We start from the raw sequence: 20,506 nt of genomic DNA, 5'->3' as shown, positions 1-20,506 counted from the left end.
CGCGATCTCGGCTCACAGCAACCTCCGCCTCCCGAATTCAAGCCATTCTCCTGCCTCAGCCTCCGAAGTAGCTGGAATTACAGACATGCGCCACCACGCCCGGCTAATTTTGTATTTTTAGTAGAGACGGGGTTTCTCCATGTTGGTCAGGCTGGTCTCGAATTCCGGACCTCAGGTGATCCGCCTGCCTCGGCCTCCCAAAGTGCTAGGATTACAGGCGTGAGCCACCGCGCTTGGCCGAAAAAAGTCAACTTTTAAGTAGTTTGTTCTGTAAACAAGTCTGATAAGCTAGTTATGAATTATTAGGTTTAAAAAGTGGACTCTGAACCTCTTGGGCAGAGGCAAAATATATTTATAGATATAATTAACTAAATTATCTTATTTTTAAAAAGTTTTATAATTCATTGTTTCCACAATAAAATGTAGAATTAAAATAGGAATTCTATTCAGTATGTGTTATGGAAGGGCAAACGATATAAAACCTTGATTTTATAGCTCATTGAAAAACAAATTTCAAAGAAGCACTGGAAAATAATTTTAAAGGAAGCGTTATAAATTTCTAAAATGTAAGGTGTTTGAAATATTGTCTTTAGCTTAGGAGATAAGGTCTAATGTAGTATCAGCAACTCTATAATTTTCCTAAATTTATTTCAGTAGTGCATGTCAGAAAAACTTTATAAGATGTGATTTTTTTCTATTAATGATAATTTATATTCCTGTATATGAACCTAAGTCAAAATTTCGTTTTTTTCTCAAAATTTTAATTGGGAAAGAGGTGCATCATTAAAGTTTGTTTGTTCCCAGATGTTCTCAGTACTGAAATATTTGAGAATGCTTTAGATAAAAATTTTAATTGACGTTTGGTGTTTTGTTCTTTGACTTTTCTCTTTTTCCAAGAATAATGCAATCTCAGTCACAAAGGAAATTTCTGGTTCTATTTTAGGTGCAATTCTGTAGTGTTTTGAGTACCAGTTAAATCTTTGCTTTTATGCGTGTGTGTGTGTGTGTGTGTGTGTTTCTTATGTAACCAGCCTACTAGAGCTGTCTTAGAGAACTAATGGCTGATTTTGAATGGCCAGTAGGTGTCATTGTAGAATGCAGTAAGTTGAGCATCGAGTAGGAAATTAACAAGTAGTTAAAGAAACACTAGTCCAAATTAGCATATACTGTGGTTAGATGGTTATTTATACGTTATAGAAGTTCTCTCTTATGAAACATTTCAGTATTGAAGCTGTTTATAAGGAATTTGAAACAATGATTGTAAAGGAGTTTGTTTGCCATAAAATAGACCTTGAAAGTGTGTTTTTTAGCCCAGCCCTTAAACTATCTTGACATGTGATTCAGATTTAAGTTTGATTATTTGTAATACACAGTTTTGGCGTCGTGTAATAGTTTATTAAGTTCTAGAATGATTGAGATTTTCAGCTTGAATCTTATAGAAAAACCAATGCTACATAATGAAAAACTGATAAAATATGGGCAGAAGTTTCAAAACTAGTTATCACAATCGTACTTTGTATTGTTCTTTTTTTTCCCCCTTAGAGATCCTTGTTCCGGTTCTTTTAAGGCCAGAACAGAAGATTTTTTTGTCTGTCATTGTCTGTGGCTTCTTATTTCTTTTGATTTCCAGAGTTGTTTCTTTTTACATTTTTATCTGCTTAGACTATGTGCTTTTCTCGGGATGTTGAACTGAACATTTATCACTGACTAAAATGTAGTGGATTCTGGAGGGAGCCAGCACAGAAAGCTCTGAAAGTAGCTTACATCTGTTCTGAGTACAGCTCCTTACCTTTCTAGCCTTCTGTTGAGCCCTTGTCACTTGTTAGCTCTGCTCCTCAAGCCTGTGATTGATACAGTGTTTTTAAAAAGTTTGGAACTAATTTAAGAATTCTTCATGGAGTTGGAAATAGATACCTCAAAACAATTTAGGAGTTTTTAAAAAGGCATACACATATCACTTATATCATCTCCACTTCCCTTCAGAATCTTACAGATGAGAGGAGTGTGAAGGGGGTAGATGTATTTTGGAAACAAATTCCCTTGATTATTTGATTCACCACTGGTTTCCACTTCAGAGTGGAAGTGCCTTGATCTAATTCAAAGACTCTGACACTTGTGGTATGAAGCAGTAGTAGTTTCAGTTTAGAGAAAGGGCTGCCAAATCTACTAATTTGCTAGTATTTTTATAGCTCAATAAATTGTCATTTCATGTCATAGCTAGGATAGCTTTTTTTTTCTTTTTTTTTTTTTTTTGAGACAGAGTTTCGCTCTTGTTGCCCTGGCTGGAGTGCAGTGGCACGATCTTGGCTCACAGCAACCTCCGCCTCCCAGGTTCAAGCCATTCTCCTGCCTCAGCCTCCGAAGTAGCTGGAATTACAGGCATGTGCCACCACGCCCGGCTAATTTTGTATTTTTTTAGTAGAGACGGGGTTTCTACTAGTTGGTCAGGCTGGTCTTGAACTCCCGACCTCAGGTGATCCACCTGCCTCGGCCTCCCAAAGTGCTGGGATTACAGGCGTGAGCCACCGCACCCAGCCTGTCATAGCTAGGATAGTTTTTCTAGCCAGGAGCTGGAGTTGCGAGAAATGAAAATTGTGCTGAATGTTTTGGTTTGGATTAGTTCTTACTTGGCACTTATCTGCTTTCCATAAATCAAACTAATTTCTTTCATGATTCAGACCTGTGCTAATTTGTATAGACATTTATATCCTATTCTCTTACTGTCCCTGAAAGCTATCTAGTTCTAGAATTAAACTAAAATTGGAAAATAAGAATTGGAGTAATTCAAGGTCGTTTTCTGATAATGATATATGATGAACATATGCATTAATCTTTGCATAAACATTCCACTCAGTAATATATACTAAAAATTGGCATTGCAAATGTGTTTACCTTGACTTGGGTCCAGTTTAGAAACTTACAGTTCATCTTTGTGAATTCTAGACTTTCTGTTTGGGTATCTGGCTGCCATGGAGACAAATCTGAGGAAAAGTATGAGTAGACTTTAATTTTAGAGAAAAGCGTAAAAACCCAATTATGTAATATATTAAGAGGTGTGACTTTGATTATTTATAGAATTATAGTACTTTCTAGGTTTGAAATATAACTGCCAAAAAAGTAGTCATAAAATATGGTAAATGGCATCAATTTATTGAATGGCAAAGCATGGGTTACAGAATATCTATTTTGTCCTATTTTAACACATGAAACTTCAAAAAGTGTTAGAATCCAATTTATCCATCACCTTTGTCATTATGAATACTTAACTGTTGATAGTGCTTGATTCTTTTTTTTTTTTCTGGTGAAAAGATATTAAGATATATACTTAGAATTAGCCAGCCGAACTCAGTTTAGATGATCCCAATTTTGTTGGCAACCTCCAAAGCATCATAATCAGGAGCCAGTCAAACATATGCCTTCTTCTCTTCATCAGGTCTGATTAGGGTCTTGACCTTGGCCTTATCGATGGTAAAGAGCTTCTTTATAGCCTATTTGACCTGGTGCCTGTTGACTTTAACATCCACAATGAACACAAGTATGTTGTTGTCTTGTATCTTCTTCATGGTAGCCTCAGTGATCAGCAGGAACCTGATGATGGCATAGTGGTGAAGCTTCTTTCTCCTCGTATCCTGCTATCTTACAAGGATATTTGGGCTACCTCTGGGGCTGCCTTGGGCCACTGGGACATGGGTGACTTGTGGATCTTCTTTTTTTGTGTATGTGGTTGTGGACACCTTTCAGCACTGCTTTCTTGGCCTTCAAAGCCTTTGCTTTGGCTTCTGCTTTAAGAGGGGGTAGGAGCTTCCTTCTTCGCCTTTGGCACTATCTTGTGAAAAGAGTCTCCCTGATTCTTAATTAATATAGACTTTTGTTAGCTACTAAGACTTGCCAATTAACCTCCTTAAATTCCTTTCCATATATATATATATGGATGAGAGAGACAAGTTAGATACTGAGCAGGGACTGAAAGTTATACTTTTTCCATATTCTTTTCTATTGAGACTTTTTAATCTGTGCATTCATTCTTTTTAAAATTTATTTATTAGTTTATACTTTTTAAATGAAAAAGGGTGTGGGGATGGGAGAGAATATACTACTGTCCTGTCTACATTATAGGGTAACTGTAAGACTCAAATAGAAAACATAATGGCTGGGCACAGTGGCTTATGCCTGTAATCCCAGCATCTTGGGAGGCCGAGGTGGGTAGATCACTTGAAGTCAGGATTTCAAGATCAGCCTGGCCAACATGGTGAAACCCTGTCTTTACTAAAAATACAAAAGTTAGCTGGGCATGGTGGTGCACACCTGTAGTGCCAGCTACTCGAGTGGCTGAGGCAGGAAAATTGCTTGAACCTAGGAAGTGGAGGTTGCAGTGAGCCAAGATTGTGCCACTGCACTCCAGCCTGGGTGATGAAGTGAGACTGTGTCTCCAAAAAAAAAAAAAGGCAAGAAAACATGAAGGACTTTTAAAAAATCTAAAGTTAATTTGAATTTGCAGTATTTTACAGTATCTACTGTTTATGGAAAATACTAGGGGAAATGAATATAAAATTTAAGACTTAAATGTTTCTGTTCCTTAAGGTTCTGAATCTTCTCTCATTTTATACTTTGTTAGTCTGTGATCTTTTTTATTTAATTAGCATCCAAATATGATGGTTCTCAAATCTGTGTCTCTAATCCAGAGCTTTCCCTTGAACTTTAGTTCCTATTCTATACATGTAATTGCCTGCTGGATGAAGATGATCTACAGGTCCTTCAAATATAATATGTTTAAAAGTGAATTCATGTTTTCCCTTTTATCATCTTTCTAACCTGCTGGAGCTGGAACCCTGATGTTGTCTATCTTTAACACTTACCCCTCATCTGAGCAATGCTAGGTTCTGTTGACTTTACCTTCTTACTCTTTTTTTGATTCCATGTACTTCTCTCAATTTCTATAGCGGCTAGAAATATTATGAAGAGTTAGGGCCTGGAGGCAACTGTCTAGATTAGAATCCCAGCTCCACTATTTACATCTCAGTGTCCTTATCTTTAGAAATAGAGTTATACAAGCCAACAATTGCAGTCTTGGGCATTTGTTCGAGAGAAACTGAAACTTACATTCATATAAAAATTTGTGTGAATTCTCATAGCATCTTTATTCTTAATAGCCAAAAACTGGAAACATAAATGTTCTTCAACAGGTTAAATAGACTATAGTGCATCTGTATCATGGACTGCTATGCAGCAATAAAAAGGAATGGACTGTTTGATATGTAACAACTTGAATGGGTCTCAAGTGAAAAAAATGTGAAAATTGCATATTCCATGATTCCATTTATATAACATTCTTGAATACTAAAAATAAAGAGATGGAGAACAGATTCGTGGTTGCCATGGTTTAGTTATCAAGGAGAGGGGAGTGGGTGGGACTACAAGAGTGTCTTGGTGACAGAACAGTTCTGTATCTTGATTGTGGTGGTAATTACATGAGTCTACATATGTGATAAAATTGCATAGAGCTATACACACACATATACATGAGTGCTTGTAAAACTGGTTAGATCTGAATAAACTTTGTAGACTGTAGCAATGTCAATTTCCTGGTCTTGATATTTTACTGTAGTTATTCAAGGTGTTCCCATTGAGGGAAAATGGGCAAAGGGTACATGAGACCTGCTGGCAATTTTTTTTCAACTTCCCATGAGTCTATAATTTCAAAATTAAAAGTTTTTAAGAAGAGTTGTTAGGATTAAATGAGCAGATACACAGAATATTTTTATTATAGTACTTGGTGCACAATAAATATTAGCTGCTATTAATAGTAATAGCAGCAGTAGTAGTTGTTCAGGCCTCTAACCTCTCACTGGGCGGCTCACTAGGACCATTTCAACAGTTGCCATATATATATATAAATTATATATATAAATCTAATTAATATATTTAATAATTATTATCATATTTGGAGACAAGGTCTCACTCTGTTGCCCAGGCTGGAGTGCAGTGGTGCAATTACAGCTCACTGCAGCCTCTACCTCCTGAACTCAGATGATCTTCCCATCTCTGCCTCTTGAGTAGCTGGGATCACAGGTGCTTGCTACCACGCCTGCAGGGTAGTTGGCAAGCTGGAGACTCAGGAGAGCTGATGGTATAGTTCCAGTCAGACACAGTCCAAATGCCTGAGAACCAGAGATAACATAGTAGCAGTCACTCAGGCTTGAGACTCTGAAGAGCTAATGTTTCAGTTTGAGTTTGAAGGCAGGAGAAAGTCAATGTCCTTAGGCAGAAGAAACTGACTCTCTCTACTTGGGGGAGGCTTAGCCTTTTTGTCTATTCAGGCTTTCCACTGATTAAATGACATCCACCCACATTAGGAAGGGCAATCTGCTTTACTCAGTCTATAGATTTAAATGTTAATCTCATATGGAAACACCTAGAAAAATGTTTAGCTAAATATCTGGGCAGATGAGATTGGAAACATTTTAATGCAGGGTAGAATGGAAGCTCTCTGACCAGAAAAAAGTGTCATGACATAGTGGTAAGAAACAAATGTAAGTTGATGTGAAAATTTCTGTGATTTCTCTTTTTTTCTTGAGATGAAGTCTGGCCCTGTTTCCCAGGCTGGAGTGCAATGGTGCGATCTCAGATTACTGCAACCTCCACCTCCCAGGTTCAAGTGATTCTCATGCTTCAGCTTCCTGGGTAGCTGGGACTACAGGCATGCGCCACGACGCCTGGCTAATTTTTGTATTTTTAGTAGAGGCGGGGTTTCACCATGTTGGCCAGGGTGGTCTCCTGACCTCAAGTGATCCACCCGTGTTGGCTTCCCAAAGTACTGGAATTACAGGCGTGAGCCATCGTGCCTGGCCTAATACCTGTGATTTCTATTGGTGACCAAGTCGTAAAAATATTATGGTTGTTTGTTTTATTGTTTTGCCTATACTCACAATCTAATGACATTATAAATTTTAGTTAGAGATTGGTAAAAAGTATGATACAATTTTCTTCTTATCAAAGTTTATGAGTTTTATTATAGATCCCTGGGGGTCTGTGGACCCTATGTTGAGAACTGCTGTGTGAACAGGAAGGAGAGGGCTTTGAATTGATGCAGGATTGTATGCTATGCAAAAGCTTCATAGAGGAGGCAGCTGTTGGTCTGAGTGTTGGAAGAAGGGGAGGGCAGTTAGGATAGAGGGTAGTTGAAAGGCATTCCAGAGAGGAGTGTAGCATAAGAAAATGTGTGAGGTGTGAGATAGCCTGGCATATTGTGAAATTGTAGATCAACATTGATGAGGGGAAGTCTGTGTTGAGCCAGGGTATAATTTCTATTCTTGCTGACAAGACCATTTTGTTCATGAGTCTGTTGAGCAAATACTGTTTACAAAGGCCATTTAGCCAAACCAATAGATCCATATCTTCGGTTTCTTCAGGTATAGTGAACAAAGAGATGCTGTTTGAAGTTCTGCCTACTGGGAATTCCCTTTCTCCTGTCTTGTAGGGCTACTTCTCTGTAAGGCCACTGCCAACATATTGTATGCAACCATGTGTAAACCAGGTCTAAGTTTTTTTTTTCTTCTTTCATTTGATCTTAGGGAACTCTACAGGGCCATAGATTAAGGAAGAGTTGATTAGTAGAAGTAAGTGCCATGGGTGTCTGAGCCATTTGTTCTTTTAGCTTACTTGTGCTTTTGGAGCCTGCTCTAACCTCATTACAACCATTGTAGTCAGGATTAGTTGGTTATGTAGTGGTAATAACCAACTTTCAAATAAAGGCTTAAAATGTGAAAAAGAGAGATTTATTTCTTCTCATGTAAAATCTGCTGCAAGTTGGGTGATTCCAGGCAGCTGTTCTTCATTTGATGGGTCAGCATTGCGTATCTATATTTATCTCTGCTTCTATTATCATAGTGACAAGAGAAGAACGGGCTGGAGAATTGCGTACTGGCACATAAATGTTTCTGCAGAAATGATTTCTGCTGTTTGGTAAAAAAAAAAAAGTCGTAAGGTCACATTTGACTTAAAGAGGATAGAAAAATATAGTCCTCCCATGTTCTCTTGAAAGTTCACATTTGACACACGATATCACTTCCATTTAATGATGGAACACTGCCAGCACGTATAGCTTTATGGCTTGGTGGATTGGAACACTCACTTCTTGAGAGTATGTCAGGTCACATGGTCAGTCACTGCTGGGGCTCAAAAGTCAAGCAAGGAGCTATTTCTCAAAAGAAGAGCAGTCATCTGCAGAGAGGGCATAACTCTCTTCAGAAGCAGTAGTTCTCATCCAGGGGGACACTTGACAATGTTTAGAGACATTTTGCTGGTCACAATTCAGGGCAGTGCTATTGGCATCTAGTAGGAAGAGGGCAGGGATGCTGCCAAACATCCTATCACGTAAAAGCCATTCACAATGTCAAGGGTGACTAAAGTGCCAATAGTGCCAAGGTTAAGAAATCCTGCTTTAGATGGACTTCTGTGCCTTGTTGTGATTCTCCTATTAGGGCCTACTGGTAGCTTTATACAGCTACTTTATCATCTACCACAGACACTTTGAATACCACTGAATTTGCTGGATCTTAAGGCCCAAATGGCAGAACATCTTTTTGTTTTTTTGAGATGGAGTTTCGCTCTTGTTACCCAGACTGGAGTGCAATGGTGTGGTCTCAGCTCACCACAACCTCCACCTCCCGGGTTCAAGCAATTCTCCTGCCTCAGCCTCCTGAGTAGCTGGGACTACAGGCGCCTGCCACCTCGCCCGGCTAGTTTTTTGTATTTTTTAGTAGAGACGGGGTTTCACCGTGTTAGCCAGGATGGTCTTGATCTCCTGACCTCGTGATCCACCTGTCTCGGCCTCCCAAAGTGCTGGGATTACAGGCTTGAGCCACCGCGCCTGGCCTCTTTATTTTATTTTAATTTTAGAGATAGGGTCTTTCTATGTTGCCCAAGCTGGTCTCGAACTACTGGCCTCAAGTAATCCTCCCACATCAGCCACCTGAGTAGTTAGGATTACAGGCATAAGCCACTGCTCCCAGCACTGTGCTTCTTTCTAAGTGGTGGTGACAGACTGAGCTATGATAACTTGTCCTTCATTTTTATTTTTATGTTTTTTTTTAGAGACAGGGTTTCACTCTGTCACCCATGCTGGGGTGCAGTGGCATGATCGTAGCTCACTGTAACCTCAAACTCTGGGCTCAAGTGTTCCTCTCACCTCAGTCCTGGAGTAGCTGGAACTATAGGTGCACACTACCATGGCCGGTTAATTTTTGTATTTTTTATAGAGACAGGGTTTTGCCATGTTGCCTAGACTGGTCTCAAACTTCTGGGCTCACATAATCTGCCTTCCTTGGCCTCCCGAAGGGCTGGGATTACAGGTGTGAGCCCCTACGCCTAGCTTAGAGTTTTAGTGTTTTTTTTTTTTCTCCGCTCTTGTTGCTCAGGCAATGGTGCGATCTCGGCTCACCGTGAGTTTTAGTTTTACAAGATGAAAAGAGTATGGTGATGGTTGGACAACATTATGAATATATTTAATACCACTGAAATGTACATTAAAAATGGTTAAGATGGTAAATTTTTTGTTAAGTGTGTTTTACCACAATAAAAAAAAATTGGGAAAAAACACAAAAGAAAACACAAAAGAAAAAAAGATGCCAATATTTCAAATATTTTTGCCTTTAGGAAGAACTTATTATGAACTGTGTCAGTTAATTAAGTAAAGTTTAAACCAACATTTATTTATTAAGTATTTGAAAGGTTTATTCTAAAATTCAACATAGGCCAGGTGCAGTGGCTCATGCCTGTAATCCCAGCACTTTGGGAGGCCAAGTCAGGAGGATTGCTTGATGCCCGGAGTTCAAGACCAGCCTGGGCAACACAGCAAGAACTCATCTCTGAAAATTAAAATTAAAATAAAATTAAAATAAAAAAAATTCAACATATTTTCTTGGAATTTATTTTTCTACTTTAATTTTGTGCCTACATACCTAAACAGGTTGTATATCCAACATGTTTTTAGGTTCTTCAGAGTTGGATACTACTTTTTATGGGGGAAAAATTTTTTTTACTAGAAACACAAGGAATGGATCCTTTCCTCTCTCTACCCCTATGTCACTTAATTGGGAGTAAATTGTATTTAAGATATGCCCAAGCTTTAGCACCCATAGTGTAGTCTTTAAAGTATTGTTTCCTACTGAAAGGAGTTCCTTGGAGAAATGTCTGATTCTAGGCTGAAGGCAGGATTTGTGCAAGGTAAGGCTGGAACTTCTTGTCCTGGCAGGAAGCTAGGAGGTTATCTTCATTAACTAGGTTTATGTCAAAAGGGCTTAGGAGCTTTGTAGAGGGTCCCTCAAGACCATTCCCACATTTCATGATTTCCAAGATTGACTCTTAGAACTCAATATTTTATTTATAGTTATAGTTTATTACAATGAGATGATAGAAGGCAAATCAGCAAAGCAAAAGGCAAATGGACTGAAGTCTGGAAGAAACCAAGCTCAAGCTTGCAAGAATCCTCTCCCAGTAGAGTTGCAAAAGATGCCATTAATTTTCCAGTAGTGACTTGTGTGCAGAGCCTCAGGTTAGCCCCTAATGAGATTTTAAGGGCTTCTCAGACTATTCCTGAGCATGCATATAGCTCTGAGTACACATCCCTTTGCATGAATATGACCTTCTGGATTCCCGGGAAGTTGTTGGAGCTTTTCAGAGTCCTTTTTGGACATCTCATTCCCCAGCTTCTCTTTTCTGGGTTTTTTGTTTGTTTTTGAGGTAGGGTCTCACTCTGTTGCCTAGGCTGGAGGGCAGTGGTGTGATCTTGGCTCACCACAACTTCCTGCTTCCGGGTTTAAGCAGTTCTGCTGCCTCAGGCTCCTGAATAGCTGGTACTATAGGTGTGTGCCACCATGTCCAGCTAATTTTTGTGTTTTTAGTAGAGGTGGGGTTTCACCATGTTGACCAGACTGGTCTCGAACTCCTGATCGCAAGTCATCCACCAGCCTTGGCCTCCCAAAGTGCACAGGCATGAGCCACCGTGCCTGGCTCCCAGCTTTTCTTTTTAGGCTTTTTGACTGGCCTGTTGTTTGCCCTAACTGTATCCACTGCCTTAGGCAGCCGGGATATTAAATAACTGCTCCTGTTTTAGACAAATACCCCTAGGGAAAAGACTTTGCACTGGTTGATCTTCAAGTCAAATTAAAGACGTCCTTGCAAATGGGGTCTGTATTAGTCCATTTTCACACTGCTGATAAAGACATACCCGAGACTGGGAAGAAAAATAGGTTTAATGGATTTACAGTTCCTCATGGCTGGGGAAGCCTCACAATCATGGCAGAAAGCAAGGAGAAGCAAGTCACATCTTACATGGATGGCAGCAGGCAAAGGGAGAGCTTGTGCAGGGAAATTCCCATTTTTAAAACCATCCGATCTCATGAGACTCATTCATGAGAACAGAGCAGGAATGATCCACCCCATAATTTAATCATCTCCCACGACATGTGGGAATTGTGGGAGTTACAATTCAAGATGAGATTTGGGTGGGGACATAGCCGAACCATATCAGGGTCTTCCAGGAACTATCAGACGGGTCAAATAATTAGTTTTTCAAGAATGAGGCTTTGAAGGCATTGCAGACCATTCTGTCACCTTTAGTGGCTGCCAGTCTGCTGGCTCTTAGTGTGATTGTGGGCTTTTCGTTTTCAAGGCTACTGTGGAGCTGGGGAGGTGGAATGGGAATAGGGCAAGTTAAAACTCCTTGACGGCTGGGCACAGTGGGTACATCCTGTAGTCTCAGCTACTTAGAGATTCAGCTACTTTTCTTGAATAAACACTTCCCAGATTGCGTTAACCTTTTGCCTAATTTCGAAAGTTCTGAAAAAGTTCGTTCTGACACTTTTTACCAGTGTCTTGTTGCTTTTATGGAGGAGAGGATTTTCTGAGGTCATTACTCTGCCATGACCCCAATAACACTTAGGTGAATAGGGATCTTTTCTTGCTTCCCTGTACATCTAGTGACTACCTGCTTTGTCTAGCCACTGAAATAGGGACTGTGGATTTAGTGGTGAATAAGAAGACAACCTCCTATGTGTTTATGTATTCCAGTAGGAGAAAATAGGCAGTAAACAAGTACTAGTAAATGTGGAGAATAGTAAAGCAGATCATGGGATAGAGAGTGATTGTGATTGGTGATGGGTAGTGGGTTTTTTTTTTTTTTTTTTTTGATTGAGCAGAGACCTGGATGAAGTAAGAAGGAAACCAATGCGTGCAGCTGGGCAGCAAAGGGAATAGAAGCACAAAGCCTCTTAGGCAAGAACGAGTTTGGCATGTTCAAGAAACATTAAGAAAGCCCATGTAGCTAGAGCAGGCAGATATCCAAAAAAGGACGAAGATAATTGACATCACTAAATTTATATGGATAATTTAAAAGTATTGATATCCAGGACCTATAAGTGGACAACTATGATTTTTGTTAGATCACTGTTTTCATTACTTTCTTCAGTAGGCTAACTCCCCTGCAGCCTGGGGACCAGGAAGGGATGCTGCATTGAGTTCTAATGCTAATACAAACCTGTGTCATTTTGAACTAAGAGCTGGTTTCTAGTTCCTGGCATTTAGTGTCTCTCAGAATGTCTTGGTAGGGACTCAGTTAATAAGATCTGTTTTGAAAATTATCTAGTGATGAACACTTTTTAATGTCCTTTATAGTAGATTTATGAATGATTTTCAACTCCCCTCTTTAACATATGTATTTGTTACCCTTTATTGTATAGCCCCAAAATTTAGTAGCTTAACATGACAACTATTTTATTTGCTCACAATTCTATGGGTCAGTGGCACGATCTTGGCTCACTGCAGCCTCTGCCTCCTGGGTTCAAATGGTTCTCCTTCTTCAGCCTCCTGAGTAGCTGGGATTACAGGTGCCCGCCACCATGCCTGGCTATTTTTTTTTGTATTTTTAGTAGAGACGAGGTTTCACCATGTTAGTCAGGATGGTCTCGATCTCCTGACCTCATGATTCACATGCCTTGGCCTCCCAAAGTGCTGGGATTACAGGCATGAGCCACTGCGCCTGGCTTGGGGAGTTCTTTTTTTGATCTTCCCTGAGATTACTCATGTCATTTCACTGGGACTGTTATTTAAGATGGCTTCACTCACACATTTGTTGGATAGTGCTGGCGATTGGCCGGCCTATGTCTATTCATTAAGCTAGCTCTGGCTTCTTCACATGGCTGCTAGATTTTAAAAGTAGAAAGAAGGGCAAACTCCAGTGTGCAAGCACTTTTTAAACCTTTGTATTACGTGGGATAGTTTTGCATTCCTATAAATGTTTTCAAACTCTGCTCTGGGATGCAGTTACATTTATTTGAAAATAGTTCCAGATTTTGATTTTACAGATCATCTGAGGTCAGGAGTTTGAGACCAGCCTGGCCAATATGGTAAAACCCTGTCTCTACTAAAAATACAAACATTAGCTGGGCATGGTGGCGGGCACCTATAATCCCAGCTACTTGGGTGGCCCAGGCTGGAGAATTACTTGAACTCAGGAGGCGGAGGTTGCGGTGACTGGAAATCGTGCTATTGTACTCCAGCCTGGTTGACAAGAGCGAAATTCTGTCTCAAAACAAACAAACAAACAAACAAACAAAAAAAAGATCTTAAGATTTAATAGAGAGTACTGGATCTGTGTTCGCTGTAGGGCTGGTAAGTCCCCATTACTTAGGAAGAACTCTTATGTGTACTTGACCCCATCCTCAATGGAATTGGTGAGAAGTGGCACTATTTCTGGCCCTGTGTAAGTTCTGGACACTGCTACCTCTAATCTGGTGCTTCTTTTCCTGGTTTCTAGTAGTTTCCTCACACATACAGTGTGCTGATGAGTTTTCGTTTGACTACTAGAGAGGGATCCTTTGCAGATCTCCAGGGTTCGTTCTCAGTACAGCTCTCCGCGTTACCCTGTCCTCTAACACTTTGGTCTACCTGTACTCTTGGCTCTGCCTCCTTAACTCAGAGAGTCTACGAGTTTTCACTTGCCTTTCTCTTCCTTACCCTGCAGCCTGGAAAGTCTTGAGGAAGGAAGTTGAGGCAACTTCATTGTTCTTCATTGTCTGCGTCCAGTGTCATGAAAACTTGTGTTTCATGTATTTTCTTTCTTTATTTTTTCTTTTTCTTTTGAGATAGAGTCTCACTCTGTTGCCTAGGCTGCAGTGCAGTGGCACAGTCACTTCTCACTGCAGCCTCCACCTCCCAGGTTCAAGTGTTCCTCCCACCTCAGTCTCCTGAGTAGCTGCAACTACAGGCATGTGCCCCCGTGCCTGGCTAATTTAAAAAAATTTTTTTTTGCAGAAATGAGGTTTCACTGTATTGGCCAGGCTGGTCTCAAACTCCTGGGCTCAGTCTGTCCTCCTGCCTTGGCCTCCCAGAGTGCTGGGATAACAAGTATAAGCCACTACCTTTGTTTCATATTTTGAAACCATGACCTACCTTTGTTTCATATTTTCTTCCGTGTTTTTTCTTTTCCCCCACTCCTGTTGCCCAGGCTGTAGTGCAGTGGCATGATCTCGGCTCACTGCAGCCTCGCCTCCTGGGCTCAAGTGATTCTCCTGCCTCCGCCTCCTGAGTAGCTGGGACTACAGGTGTGTGCCACTGTGCTGGGCTAGCTTTTGTAGTTTTAGTGGAGATGGGGTTCACCATGTTGCACAAATTAGTTTTGAACTCCTGAGTTCAAGTGGTCCACCCTCCTTGCCCTCCAAAAGTGCTAGGATTACAGGCATGAACCACCATGCCCGGCTTTCTTCCATGTCTTAAATTCAGGCAAGAAGGTAAGTTGACTTTCTGTCACTCTATCTTATTGAGAAATGGAAGGCCCTTCTCTCCTCACACTTTTCTCCTTCCCTAGTATTAGGCTTATGATTGAGGATTGGGGTGTTCTCTATGGTCTTGGTCCAATCTCAGTTTTGGGCTGGTTTTTGTGCCAGGATCTTACAGTTTTCCTGCCCCCACCCCACACAATGACAGATTAGGCAATACATATGCTTAATACTAAGGGAGTGATTAATTGAGGGAGAACTGACATCTTTATGAGTCTTCCCAACTCATGAACATGGTATATCCTCTGCTTTATTTAAACCGTCTTTATTTTCTCTAAAAAATGTTTTCTTGTTTTCTTATACATCTTTTGTTAGATTTATTTCTAGTCTTATTTTTTTAATGCTGTTGTAAGATGCATTTTTAAAAATTTGTGTTTGGTTTATAGAAACACAATTGATTTTTTTTTGTATTAATTAACCTTGTATTCAGAAACTGAGTCTTGCTCTGTCCCCCAGGCTGGAGTGCAATGGTGCGATCTCGGCTCACTGCAACCTCTGCCTCCTGGCTTCGGGTGATTCTCCTGCCTCAGCCTCCCAAATAACTGTGATTACAGGCACCTACCACCACACTTGGCTAATTTTTGTATTTTTAGTAGAGATGGGGTTTCACCATGTTGGCCAGGCTAGTCTTGAACTCCTGACCTTAAGTGATCTGCCTGCCTCAGCCTCCCAAAGTACTGGGATTGTAGGCGTGGGCCACTGCACCTGGCTATTATACTGGTTCTTAAAAATAGTTAGGAAGTCTTCATTCTTTTTTTTTTTTTTTTTCCTTTTTCGAGACAGGGTATCATGCAGGCTGGAGTGCAGTGGCGCGATCTTGGCTCACTGTAACCTCTGCCTACCGGTTTCAAGAGATTCTCCCTCCTCTGCATATTTATTATTTTCTATTCTCGGGATGACTTTTATAATCTTGGTGTGGTTTCTCCCGTAACTGGAATAATTCACTGGTGAAAACATCTTTACTTGAGATTTTCTTTAAGGAAAGATTTTTAATAATACATTCCATTTCTTTGTTTGCTTTGGGGCTGTTTGGATATTCTGTTTCTTTCAGCATTAGTAATTTATATTTTTTAAGAAATGTGTCCATTTTATACTGACATGGTTTTCTCTTTGTTTTGTTTTGGGGGAATTTTTTTTTTTTGAGACAGGGTCTCACTTTGTTGCCCAGGCTGGAGTGCCGTGGCACAGTTACGGCTCACTGCAGCCTTAAACTCATGGGCTCAAGCAATGCTCCCACCTTATAGCCTCTTGAGTAGCTGGAACCACAGGTGTGCATCACCACACCCAGCTTATTTTTTAAATTTTTGTAGAGATTTCTTCTTTGACCTATAGATAATTTAGGAATGTAATTTTAGGCCAGGTACAGTGGCTCATGCCTGTAATCTCAGCACTTTGGAAGGCCGAGGTGGGTGGATCACGAGGTCAGAGGATTGAGACTACCCTGGCCAATGTGGTGAAACCCCGTCTCTACTAAAAATACAAAAAAACAAACAAACAAAAAAATTAGCCAGGGGTGGTGGCAAGCACCTGTAATCTCAGCTACTCTGGGCGCTGAGGCAGGAGATTCGTTTGAACCCAGGAGGCAGAGGTTGCAGTGAGCCAAGATTGCGCCACTGCACTCCAGCCTGGGAGACAGAGTGAGACTCCATCTCAAAAAAAAAGAAGATAATTCAAATTGTGTTGTTGCTAGGTACAGTGTTCTGTATTAGTCATTTTGGTTGTTTGTTAATTGCACCATTCAGATCTTACTGAGTTTTGGTTGCCTTTTCTGTCAGTTTGCTGAGAGAGATGTGGGTCTCCAACTATTATTATGGCTTTGTCTTTTTCTCCTTTTAATTCTGCAAATTTTTGCTTTATGTGTTTTTTTTCTTTTTTTTTTTTTAAGACAGAGTCTTGCTCTGTTGCTAAGGCGGGAGTACAGTGGTGTGATCGTGGCTCACTGCAGCCTTGACCTCCTGGGCTCAAGTGATCCTTCCAACCTCCCAAGTAGCTGGGACTACAGGCATATACCACCACACGCTGGTTTTGTTTGTTTGTTTTCTAGATAATGGGTTTCGCCATGTTGCCCAGACTGGTTTTGAACTCCTGAGCTCAAGCTTCCCAATGTGCTGTAATCATAGGCTTGAGCCACCATGCCCTGCTGCTTTATGTATTTTGAGGTTACTGCGTACATATAAGTTTATGATTGTGGTACCTTCCTGTTGGATCGATCCCTTCATTAATACTACTTTAATCTCTAATAATCATTCTTGCCATATATTCTAAATCTTTCTCTGAAATTAGTGTGTCTTTTTTAAGGACTGTGCTTCTTTGTTTGTTTAATCCAGTCTGACAAAATTTGTCTTTTACTAGGAGAATTTTTTCTATATCGGGTTATCCACTCTTTTGGCCTCCCTGGGTCATATTGGAAGCAGAAGAATTGTCTTGGGCCACACATAAAATACACTAACACTAATGATAGCTGATGAGCTGAAAAAAAAAAAAAATCGCATTGTGTTTTAAGAAAGTTTACAAATTTGTGTTGGGCCACGTTCAAAGCCCGCCCTGGGCTGTGAGTTGGACAATCTTGGTCTATATACTGTAATATAATTATTAATATAGTTGGGTTTATATGTATAATCTTACTGTCATTTGCTATTTGGCCCATCTGTTGTTTTTTTTTTTTTAAATTTCTTGCTTGCTTTTAGATTAAATGTTATATTTTCCTTCTAACTTGTTTTATATATATATAATTTTATTGTAATGGTTATCCTAAAAATTACAACTTCCTTCTTTAACTTTTACAGTATAATACAAATTATTACTATTACTAGTGTCACACAACTGCTAAAAATCTTAGAACCTTTAAACCTTACAAGGCATTTCAGTTACTGTTTTGAACTGTCACTATTAACATTTCCTTACACTATTTACCCTGATATATATATATTTTTATGCCCCAGAACTGAGCAGATGATATTGTTTATTTATTCCTACGTTTCCATGTTTATGATTTAGGATAATTTCCTTCTGCCTGAATAATTCCTTTTAATTCTCTTTTAGTGCAGGCTTGTAGGTGAGAAGGTGAGAATCTTTTTTTTTTTTTTTTTGCAAATTTTAAAATTTCACCTTTATTTTTGAAGGATAGTTTTGCTGGGCATAGTATTCTAGATTGGCAGTTGTTTTCTCTTTGGCCCTTTAACAGTGTTGTTCTATTATATTCTGACTTCTGTTATTTCTGTTGAGAAATATGTGAGTCTTACTGTTTTGCGAAGAGCAACTCTTTTTTTTTCCTATGGCTGCTTTTATGATTTCCCCCCCCCCCTTACTTCTTCCCTTCCTTCCCTAGTTTATGGCATCCTAGGTAGAATTTCCTTTTAATATATCCTGCTTGGTGTTGGCAAAGCATTCTGAATCTCTAGATTGATTTCTTTCATCAGTTTTTGAAAACTCCCAGTTATTCTTTGTTAGAATATTACATTTATCAGTTTCTCTTCTTTTCTAGGACTTCTGTTTTATATATATATATGAGAAATGTGATACACACACACACACATTAGACATTGTGAGTGTGTGTCACATTTGTCTTAAACTTCTCCCTCCTCCTTTCACTACTTTCCCTTTCCCCTTCCTCTGTCTTCCATTCTTTTCTCTTTATGCTTCGGTTCGGGTATTTTTTATTGATTTGTCTTCTAGTTAACTCATCCTGTTTTCCGCTGTGTCTCATTTGCTCTAAGATCAATATATTAAATTCTTCAGATTATAAGACTGATGTGCTGCCGGCTATGCTGAGAGGGCTCTATATTGAGTTCTTAGTTTCATATATTGTGTTTTTCGGTTCTAGAGTGCTTATTTAATTATTTTTGTAGTTCCTAATCCTTTAGTGAAATGTTGCATCTTCAGCAGTTTTGTACATTTCCCCTTCTGTTTTCTATTGATCAGGATTACTTTAAATAATTGTCCTTGTGTATTAACTTCATTTTTAAAATGTCTGTGAGTCTGATTCTCTTGTCTAGTTTTCTCTTAATTATTGGTCTTTTTTTTATCCCTTTGTATTTTTAGTAATTTTTAAATTGTGTGCCAGACTTTGTATATGAAAGAACCATAGAGGTGCTATACAGTGTTCCCAGTAGGGATCACATTTTTCTCTGTTGCACAAATTGGTAAGGACCTAATTACCTTCAACCAGACAGAGATTGAGCTATTTTAGGGTTGTCTTAAAGTTTAATAAAACTCATTGTTCTTATCATTTGGCCTTTTTGTTTGTTACTTTTTAAATTGAGAGTCTACTGAGTATCTATCTCCTTGGCCCTGGAAGACTATGGGAGATTTGTCTCTGTAGAGGTTCCCCACATAGCCATTCTGCCTACAGACTGCTTCAATTTGGCAATTGTCTTGGTGGTTGTGGTTCAAAATTCCCAAGGTACACCCTATTTCCATCAAGTGCCCCTTCTTAAAGTACTACCAGTCTCTTTTGTGTCTTTCCAGAAATACTCCCGTAGTCCTGTTCAAGTTCTTCCCTCCACTGCAGAACCTTCTCATAAAACAAAACTCACATGTGAAAGCCCAGTATATGAGATAAAGTGTCAGCTGCTGTAGTGGAGTAGGGGGTCCTGACACATCTTCAGTTAATATAATTCTAAGAGAATTTTATCACAGTATTCTTTGTATCAAAGAAAGGAGAGCATAATGTAGTCAGCAAACACATGAAAATAGTTATTACTTTCTAAGAAAAGTCTCCATTTTAGCAATTTGAAAATGATTCTGACAATCTTTTAATGTGTTTTTCTGCCAAAAATTCAGCATAATAGCATTTTTTGTGTTCTTTTCTAAAAAAGGTAAGTTTTTCAGTTATGTGAAACTCAACCAAAATAATTTTGTAGCTTATGATACTTATTATTTAAGCTTGGTTTTATACTGCATATTATGATTTTAATGAGGGTATTTTTAAAATGATTGTGTGTTTGTGTGTGTGTGTGTATGAGAGAGAGAAAGAAAAACTACTATAACATGTTTCAAAAGAGTCATATAATTTTTGTCTGGAAGGGACTTAATATTACAGATAATGCAAGTGAGGCACCAGATAATTTAAGTAATCTACTCAAGGTCTTATAGATAATTAATGGCAAATTTGAAATTAAAATTCAGACTTTCTGTCTTCAAAATAATGCATTTTAATTAGGTTTGATAAAGGTATGCAAGTATGCTAGTTGTTACAGAAATTTTTGGATCTATGATTATTTCTTAAAATTAGATAAGCTGTATTGTAAATGCCTATCAAAACTGCTCTTTGTATTACATTCTTGAGACTATTTCTTCAATATTTCAGTTTTCTATTTGTATTTTTTATAGAATTGGAAAATATTTAACTCTTAACAAATGAATTCCCCACTTGAACTCTGCCGAATTCCTGTGCCACCTCCTCCTTTAGAAAACTGATCTTAATACAGGTAAAATTAAGACTTTAACTTTTTAAAGGATAAAGAATGAATTTTCTATATCGTTAGACATGTTAGCATTTTTGGTAACCTTTGCTGGATAGCTTCTATTTATTAAGCAGTTTTACTTAACATAATGACATCTTAATTATTGCCTTTGAATTCTATTTTTGAAAGTTTTTCCCTTTTATAAATGTGTTTTTAAAAAACCTTTCTGTTATCTAAACTTTATTGAAGAATTGAATTTACTCAGCA

At 39.0% G+C, this 20,506-nt stretch overlaps 1 protein-coding gene and 1 pseudogene across 2 annotated transcripts in view; one reads left to right on the top strand and one right to left on the bottom strand.

Annotated features, from left to right (window-relative positions):
* Nucleotides 1–20,506, top strand: part of FAM126B (family with sequence similarity 126 member B) — an 83,594-nt gene that overhangs the window by 1,092 nt on the left and 61,996 nt on the right. Inside the window, exon 2 of one of the 2 annotated variants that reach the window (XM_025405014.1) lies at nt 20,166–20,263. The gene's annotated coding sequence lies outside the window, so the exon portion shown is untranslated. Of the gene's footprint in view, nt 1–8,595; nt 8,719–20,165; nt 20,264–20,506 lie in introns of both variants that reach the window. The other variant, XM_025405013.1, reaches the window with a different exon arrangement.
* LOC112635869 lies at nt 3,351–7,392 on the bottom strand (annotated as a pseudogene).

This window comes from Theropithecus gelada, chromosome 12, assembly GCF_003255815.1.
Source record: "Theropithecus gelada isolate Dixy chromosome 12, Tgel_1.0, whole genome shotgun sequence".
Taxonomy (NCBI): Eukaryota; Metazoa; Chordata; class Mammalia; order Primates; family Cercopithecidae; genus Theropithecus; species Theropithecus gelada.
Note: the sequence above shows the minus strand (reverse complement) of the source record. Positions and strands in the feature narration are given on the sequence as shown.